This window comes from Sinocyclocheilus grahami, unplaced genomic scaffold, assembly GCF_001515645.1.
Source record: "Sinocyclocheilus grahami isolate Dianchi unplaced genomic scaffold, SAMN03320097.WGS_v1.1 scaffold720.1, whole genome shotgun sequence".
NCBI lineage: Eukaryota > Metazoa > Chordata > Actinopteri > Cypriniformes > Cyprinidae > Sinocyclocheilus > Sinocyclocheilus grahami.
Window position 1 is genome coordinate 252,359 of NW_015505899.1, and position 9,443 is coordinate 261,801.

Here is a 9,443-nt window from a genome sequence, read left to right on the forward strand (position 1 = left end):
CCCCCCCCCCCCCCCTTCTCGATCATTCTTTGATCACATCAGCATGTACATTCCCTATATTTTTCTTCAAGTATGTGAAATATATAGTTATAAATTGTTATTGCTTTAGGCATGCATGTTAATTACCTTGTGTGTTTATAGGTTGAGTATGACCAACAAATAAACCATAGATAACCACAGGCATGTGCTTCAATCTTGCATTATCTTATGGAATGTCTGTGGCCTTTCGTTGCTTTTGTTCATTGACATTTTCTTTAGAACGTGTATTCATTTTCTGTCTCCCCCTTATGGACCACACGGTCATGGGATGTTGTTTGCCAGCATGTAGCCAACAGCAGAGAGTATCACTGTGATTTTAGAAGAATGGATTATGTCCTGTCAACGCACTGTAAAGTATTTCAGAAATTGTAAGAATTTATTTAACAGCTATACTACTGTACAACCCTGTACTATACTGTCCTGCAGCAACAGTAAGAGAAGTGTGTTAGTTTATTTACATGTGATTACTTAATGTAGGCTAGCAATATTTTTTGGTGGAGCAAGCTGGAGCTAAATTCTGCAGAAATGTGGCCCTCTAGAAACAGGATGGGAATAGTATGTATAGTATAGTATAACAGTATAATGAGAATAGAAAGTAACTGGACACCACTTGTTAATGTAATGAGGTCATCTGACAACTATAGTGAGGTCATGTGATTACTAAGTAGTATACTACTGTCCAAAACCATTTACTGAGGAATAACCTACTCTTTTTAAAAATCTGTAGATAGTATACAGTGTATAATGTGCAGTAGTCATTAAATAGTAAGCTGTCCTGCAGCAACAGTAAGAGAAGTGTGTTAGTTTATTTACATGTGATTACTTAATGTAGGCTAGCAATATTTTTTGGTGGAGCAAGCTGGAGCTAAATTCTGCAGAAATGTGGCCCTCTAGAAACAGGATGGGAATAGTATGTATAGTATAGTATAACAGTATAATGAGAATAGAAAGTAACTGGACACCACTTGTTAATGTAATGAGGTCATCTGACAACTATAGTGAGGTCATGTGATTACTAAGTAGTATACTACTGTCCAAAACCATTTACTGAGGAATAACCTACTCTTTTTAAAACCTGTAGATAGTATACAGTGTATAATGTGCAGTAGTCATTAAATAGTAAGCAAGTATTCAATTTCAAACATTCCAACAAACACTATATTAATATTGTATCCCACAATGCAATTTACTCATCATTTCCGCCATGAATGAAACTGAAGTAATATAAACTGAAACATCTCCACCTTAAGTCTTCTTAATGATACTGACAAAACTGTTTTGTTTTGTTTTTCACATACATAATATTGGATTTCAAAATGCAAAATATTTACATTCATACTGGACATTTCTCATCGAAATAAATGTATACACATGGTTAGGACATCAATGTAGTGTAGCCTACTACTCTTTAAAATCGGTGCATAATATTATATACTTTCACATACTATTCTTTAAAAATATTTCGCCACAAAATGTATCTATGTGGCATACTATTTGATCTTTGAGATTATCACTGTGTCTCTATGGTTTTGAAGAACAGATAAACTGTGTAAACTTATAAAAAAAATCTGTAAATATAACCCTAATGCATAAAATTATAATTTAAATATACTGTACATTTATATTTAAATATACTGTATATTTAAATATACTAACATTGCCTAGTTGAGGTTTATTTTCACAAAATGACAAATGTAAAAAATTTGGAGTGACTAAGAAAATCTATTTTAATTTCTTTAGGATTTTTTAAAAGTTGATCATCAAGCCCCATCAGGAAGTAAATATGATATTTAAGATTAGAATTTGGGAAGTGGGAGTGTTTATTTCTTACTATTAATTCAGTGTGTAATGTTTTAATGGAACTATTTCATGTTCATTTATTTGGTCCGGTAATATAACGCCTGCATCACCCAAAAAGTGAAAATTCTATCATTATTTACTTACCCTCATGTCATTACAAACCTGACACAAAACAAGATATTTAGAAGAATAATGAGAATCAAACCATTTTGCTGACCACTGATTGCATTGCAATAATAATAATAATAATTCACTTCTCAAAATGTCTTCTTTTACATTGCACAGAAGAAAGCAAGCCATACAGATTTGGAATGACATGAGGGTGAGTAAAAACAAAATTTGAATTTCTGGGTGAACCATCCCTTTAAAGCTTTACTTATAATTCCTTCATATTAACTGTACAATGGGCCCTATTTTTTTTCTTACTTTTCTGAGGGTGTGAGTACAGCCTGGAATATTTGTACTTTTTTGTATTATCACACCACAAAACCATTTAAAGGAAGTAAAGAATGCAAATCAAAGCAAGTGGTGCCCACTTACTATATTTAATACACACCATGATTTACATAATATACACTGTAACCTAAAATGTTGAAAAAGGTAATGTAATTTTAAGGTATTGAATTAAGGTATTGTATCAATTTTAGGATTGAACACACCATAATCCAAAATATCACGACAAAACAAAGCACATGACAAACCTAATTCACAAAGCCAGTCAAAATATAGAATTCTACAATAACTAATTTCTAAATCTATAATTTACACATCTATTTCGGGGCACCATACTTTAGCTTTACAGCTACAGATATTTTTATGTCATGAGATGATATTAAATTACAAACATGTACTTTAGCATTTAGCCTAATAGCAACAATCTTGCAAAACACACTGAATAATCAATGTCGCTCTTTACAACTTAACAGGTGGCATCGCCAGGGCAATTTCAGTACATCCTACCAAACAGCATTAAAGTATCACAAATTAGCACACTGGAGACATTATTTATGAAAAGTGTAGTGGCTAGAAAGCAGTGACCTAAAAAAAAGCTTTTCTTCTCACAGACAGAGGGCAGTCTTGAGCTAACGTGTGAACTAGTCTGAATATGCATGTGTTTCGCTTTTGTGTTGCATATGAAATAAAAAAATAAGTAAATCAAATCAATCAAGCCTCGATGGGTCCATGGGATCATTATTCATGCAACGAATTATTTTCAGACCTCTCTGAAGCTCACATTCATGCTGGTCTACATTTGAAGGAACGTGACTGTCTATACAAACAGTTTTGGAGAGAACACAAAATGTCTACTTTCTGTGAGGTGCTACACCCTTTTTCAACAGAAGGCTTTGAAACACTTAAAAATGCCTAGAAGAGTTTTAACACTTTTGAAAATCAACGGACAGCAATAACATCAGTTCCCTTTGCAAAACATTGTTGTATAGAAACCCGCACACACTGTTTGAAGTTGAAAGCACACACTGTTTGCTCCTTTTCATATTTCTCTCTCCCCTTTCCACGTGCATTCCTCTCTGAGCACTTCTCAGTTTTATGCATTGTCATTTTGGTACCATGTCTTACTCCCTTAGCTCATTATAAAAGCAAACTCTGAAATAGCGAGTGTTTACTATTCCTAAGAAAGCATTAAAATGCCATTTCTTCACTCATATGATTTCAAGAGCATTTAAATGTTAGTGCTGCATAAAAGGATGTGAAAAGTTGGGTTAGCAGAGCAGGTCATTCATTTAGGATCCATAGCAAACAGCAGATTTCAAGTATGCAACCTCTGAGACTTAAAGGATTGACACTGCATGCTTGATACCGCAAAGAAATATGCATCATTTTTTAAGGTTAGCAAGGCAAAATGTTGTACAAGAAAATGAAGAAGAAAAACCATGTACTTATGTGTGTCTAGACATGTTTCTGTAAAACTTTAAAACCTCTTGATGAAAAAGTAATCTGTTTTTTTGTGTGTGTGTGTGTGAAACCGTCTAGCCAAGTAGTTCTCATGAAGTGGTACGTGGTACGCAGCAAGACCCTGGAAACTTACACTGTTAAATAATAATAATATTAATAAAATTTCCCTGCTTTATTTCTAATGTCCGATTCCAATTTTATACATGTATAGCCCAGATTTTTACAGTGTCTGAGTGGGATGAGAATAGGTAATGTTCTCTTTAAGTTGTTGAGGGGTCCACACATTAAGCTGATCGACGAATAGACAAGATATTATTATATTATGTTTTTCCTAAAAGTCTTGGGCTTGATTTCCTGAAGGCAAGCTTAAAGAGGGGTCTGCTTTTGATTCAGGATTGATAATGACATCAGTTTCAAGTGCCTCTAAAAAAGAAGGGAGAAGTTTTAAGACAGTCTTGCTCTAAATTCCTAAAATAAACGTATAATTCAGTATTAGTCTGAATAGTAGTGCAAAATTTGGAATGGTTTGTAAAATAATTAGTTTGATCTGGATTAGAAAATGTCTAAATGTAGCTATTGTCGTGTACCTTTAGATCTGCAAAGTTAGTCAAGTGACTGATGATGATTTTGCAGCAGTATGATTTATTTGAACTAGGAATATTGATATGAATCAAAGTATCGCATTATGTTTATGCTGCTCACAGTGCCTAAGCTTGTTCACCAAGAGGGAAAATATACATTAAACACTGAACAACGGTGATATTAGACCAGTGTGGTACTGTACACAAGTACAGTAAGAGACAGCTAAAGTCTTCCTTCGGTGTGATGTCAGTCTGCTAAATGATACTGAAGTGTGTGATGTCTAAATAGCACTCTAAGTAAGACTGTGCCATGCGAGACTTTATGCATGCAAAATTACTTTGGACCTAAAACGTACAACACAATATGATATAAATAGGTTTTTTAAAATAAATAATAGGCATACATTTTTTTTATTATTATTATTTTTTATTATTATAAGTCCTATAGGGTATTTTGTGTAGTTCATGACACTGCAACGTGTTCCCTTATGAAAAAGCAGCGCACTTAACTGTTTTAAATGTGCACTTGTAGCGTGCGTCATATCTTAATAGTATATATTTCAAATAAACTGTATTTGCAGATAATATAATATTAATGAAATGTGTGTACTCAGAGAATACCCTTTCACGACTAAGTTTCTCGTTACATTTTAAATCATTACGCTTGAAAAAACGTTTTGTGGTGCTTTAAAGAAGAGCACTTATTTTGATGTGTTGACTTACTAAAGCACATATAAATTACTTAAAATATTAACTGTAGTGTCTTTTTAATATTACATTTAAAGTTAATATATTTTAAAAGTACTAAATTGCATTTTTAGCATTACAAACGTATAAATACAAATCTTTTTAAATGAAATTTACATTACATATTATTATTAAAATATATTTTAGTTTACCATAAATACTGGTCAGCATATTTGGCAGTACACTATAACCACATTTCAAAGGCAATCAAAAGTAATTATGAAATTATATTCATAGATACTTAAAGTAAAAAAACACTCTAAACTTCAGCTAATTGCATTAAATGCAAATATAAATTATAATATATTTTCAACTGCAATTAACATTCAATTGAATGTCCAAAAACATTACAAGTATACTAAAGTATACTAAAAGCTGAATTCTTTTTCACAAGGGTATCCCTTTAAGAAAGAGAACTGGCAGACAATTTGATGACAGTTAGGCAAGTGTGAATGTTAGTCCGTTGAGAGCACAACAATGTTGATGTGCGAATTTATCTAACCTATGTAACTTCAAAATCAAAAGAACAAAAAAAAAAGGATTTATATTTTGCATAAAGAAAATGAATCATATTTTAGGACCACAATCATTTTTAAGTGTTATGACATTATTTTCATGACAATTAAGCGCATTCCCATCCCCCACCCACAAATTCTCATTTATGTAATGCATCCATTTTACTTTTGAGACTTTACATAATTCTGATTATTTTCAATGATGATTTTCAGTATATTATCATTACTGTAATAAACATAGGTGGAGTGTGTGTAAGGCTGGCGATAGCTAAACCTTCCTCTGACCACGGCATGACGTGTGTATACATGACTACAGATGTCAGATGACCGAGAATACAGCTCTGGGATAATGTTGCTTGTAATTGCTTGTCTAGAGTGAGTTTCTCCTCCACAACACACATTCCAGCCAATCAGAATTTAGAATTTAGACAGAACATGGTGAAAAAAAATATATACATCATGTCAAATACATTATACGTTGTTCCCACTGACAATGAGCTTTTTTTTTTCTGTAAATAATGTCACAGTGTAAAAAAAATATGATTTGTTGATGGTTATAAAATAGGCTTTGTATTTTTTTCCGATTTGAAATATGACCCGGGCCTGTTCTTTACAGATTTTTTAAAGATTCACCCAAATACATCAATAAGAATAAAGAGAAAGGGCGCTCAAGTGATTGCTAAACAAGCACGACAACAGCCTGATATTATGCATTAATCAACCAGAGAGAAATGTTTGTACAAAGATAATAAATTGAAGCTGGGCAAACTTACAGTCTGATGGTGTTCTGTTAGGTATTTGTGTGTATGTGGGTGCGTTGTGTATCAGGCTGGTGAAGAGGCACTGGTTAGATGCTACAAGTTGCTGGTGGTGGTGGTGCAGCGGAAGAGGTCAGTTGTTAGCCACTCATTTCATTTTGTTCCGGCCACAATCTAACCTCATGCAGAATCTTCAAAGTCGCCCTGCAAAAAGAAGCAGAGAGAACAATTATTGTATGCAGATTTTTAAAGACAAGTTGTTCAACATGGGAGATTTACCCTTTTCTGGCTAATAAAGTTCCATTTATATAGGCTATATATTTTTTTATTAAACGGATCCCCTTGTCCATTAATAGAATACTAGAACAAAGATATCGTTTTTCTCAGAGGACGTGGCTTGTCGCAGGGCATTCGCCCTGCCCGTCTTGGCCCTGCCAAACCTGGCGGTAAGAGGAAGAGCAAGAGGCCCTGAGATGGGCGACCCAGAGATGGAGGGAGTTGCTCTTCTGGAGATGATAAATGCACCACTCCCTCCCCCGGAGGAGGGCCGGGCGGAGAATCTTTTGTTTTGTTTTATTTCACCACTCGGTCGGTGGTACCCAAACACTCAACAAAAGATACATTTCTTGTATCTCTGGGTCTCAAGAGGGCACGGAGAGTTGTGGATGGTCCAGAACACAGGCTACCATTCAAGATGTTAACGCAGAAAGCATCTTCGGGTGCATTCGTCCCCGAGATTGGTTTGCAGTGATCGGCCTGAAGGACGCGTACTTTCATGTCTCAATCCTTCCGTGCCACAGACATTTTCTGCATTCCTGCCCTTCGGGCTGTCCCTGTCCCCCCATGTCTTCACGAAAGTTGCGGACGGGGCTCTTGTTCCCCTGAGAGAGCAGGGTGTTCGCATCCTCAACTTCTCGACGATTGGCTCATACTAGCACAGTCTCGGGATCAGTTGTGCGAGCACAGGGATTTGGTGCTCAGGCACCTCAGCCTGTTGGGCCTTCGGGTCAACTGGGAAAAGAGCAAACTCTCCCCGAAGCAGAGGATCTCTTTTCTCGGTATGGAGTTGGATTCGGTCGAACAGACAGCACGCCTCACAGAGGAACGTGCTCAGTCGGTGTTGAGCTGCTTGAACTCATTCAAAGGCAGGACGGCGGTCCCACTGAAACGATTTCAGAGGCTCCTGGGGCATATGGCAGCTGCTGTGGCAGTCACGCCGCTGGGGCTGCTTCATACGGTTTCTTCAGACTGCTTCAGCACTGGCTCCATAGCCGAGTCCCGAGGTGGGCGTGGCAGCGCGGCACTCACCAGGTCCAAGTCACACCGGCCTGCCACCAAGACTTCACCCCGTGGTCAGACCTCACGTTTCTTTGGGCATGAGTGCCCCTAGAACAGGTCTCGAGGCATACTGTAGCACACACAGATGCCTTCACCACCGGCTGGGGTGTTACGTACAACGGGCAAGCAGTCTCGGGGGTATGGACGGGCCCCCAACTGCAGTGGCATATGCCTTGAACCGTTTCAGAGGCTGCTTACAAGGCAGGCACGTACTGGTCCGTACGGACAACACTGCGACCGTTGCATACATCAACCAACAAGGTGGTCTGCGCTCCCGTTGTATGTTGCAACTCGCCCGCCACCTCCTTCTTTGGAGTCAGAAGCATCTGAGGTTGCTTCGTGCCATTCACATTCTGGGCCTGCACAACCGTGCAGCCGACGAGCTGTCACGAGATGAGCTCCCTGGAGAATGGAGACTCCATCCCTGGATGGTCCAGCTGATTTGGAGACGTTTCGGAGTCACTCAGATAGACCTGTTTGCCTCTCCAGAAACCTCCCACTGCCAGTTGTTCTACTCCCTGACCAAGGGAACACTCGGATTGGATGCACTGGCACACAGCTGGCCTCGGGGCCTACGCAAATATGCGTTTCCCCCAGTGAGCCTTCTCGCACAGACACTGTGCAAAGTCAGGGAGGACGAGGAGCAGGTCCTGCTTGTGGTACCCTACTGGCCAACCCGGACCTGGTTCCCGGAATTGATGCTCCTCGTGAAAGCCCCTCCCTGGCAGATTCCTATGAGGATGGATCTACTGACTCAGAGACAGGGCACCCTGTGGCACCCTCATCCAGACCTCTGGAAACGTCATGTCTAGTCCCTAGACGGGACGTGGAGATTCTAGGTGACCTACCCCAAGAGGTAGTGGCCACCATCACTTCGGCGCGAGCAACGTCTACGAGACACGCTTACGCCTTGAAGTGGAACCTGTTCGTCGAGTGGTGTTCCTCTCATCGAGAGAACCCCTGAAGATGTCAGATCAGACTCGTGCTCTCCTTCTTGCAGCAAGGGTTGGAGTGAAGGCTGTCTCCCTCCACCCTTAAAGTGTATGTCGCTGCTATTTCTACTAACCATGGCCTTGTAGAGGGGAAAACGGTGGGGAAGCATGACTTAGTCATCAGGTTCCTTAGGGGGGCGAGAAGGTTGAACCCTCCTCGACCTCCCTCCACACCTTCTTGGGACCTGTCTCTGGTGCTCGAAGCACTACAGCGGGTCCCATTTGAGCCTTTGCAATCAGTTGAGCTGAAGTTTCTTTCAATGAAGACTCTGCTCCTGATTGAATTGGCCTCCATCAAGAGGGTAGGTGACCTGCACGTATTTTCGGTTGACGAATCCTGCCTAGAGTTTGGGCCGGCTGACTCCCAGGTAATTCTGAGGCCCTGGCCCGGCTATGTGCCCAAGAAGGGGAATGCTGTCTCCAAGCAGAGGATGGCCCACTGGATAGATAGTGGGTAGTGCTACGACAACAGTGACTGGCCTTCTTGTTGCGAGCCCCGGCCTACACCAAAAAGGGGTGCAGGCGGCTCGCATAGGACGCTGGAAGGGGCAGCATCCATGGCGCTTTGGTAGGGATTCCCAATTTGTCGACTGAATGGGAACGTCTCGGTTACGTATAGCAACCCTCGTTCCCTGAAGGAGTGAACGGAGACGTCACGTACTGTCGCCACGGCTGCTGTACCACCGCTGAGCGGCCGGGTCCCTGGTTCAGCTTCTCAAAAAAAACCTGAGTATGCGGTGTATCTGCTGCCTATTTATA

The 9,443-nt window shown here is 39.5% G+C and overlaps 1 protein-coding gene across 1 annotated transcript in view; it reads right to left on the minus strand.

Moving 5' to 3' along the window:
• Positions 1-9,443, minus strand: part of zbtb20 (zinc finger and BTB domain containing 20) — an 87,077-nt gene that overhangs the window by 10,824 nt on the left and 66,810 nt on the right. The window contains exon 2 of the mRNA XM_016244475.1: positions 6,370-6,558. The gene's annotated coding sequence lies outside the window, so the exon portion shown is untranslated. The remainder of the gene's footprint in view (positions 1-6,369; positions 6,559-9,443) is intronic.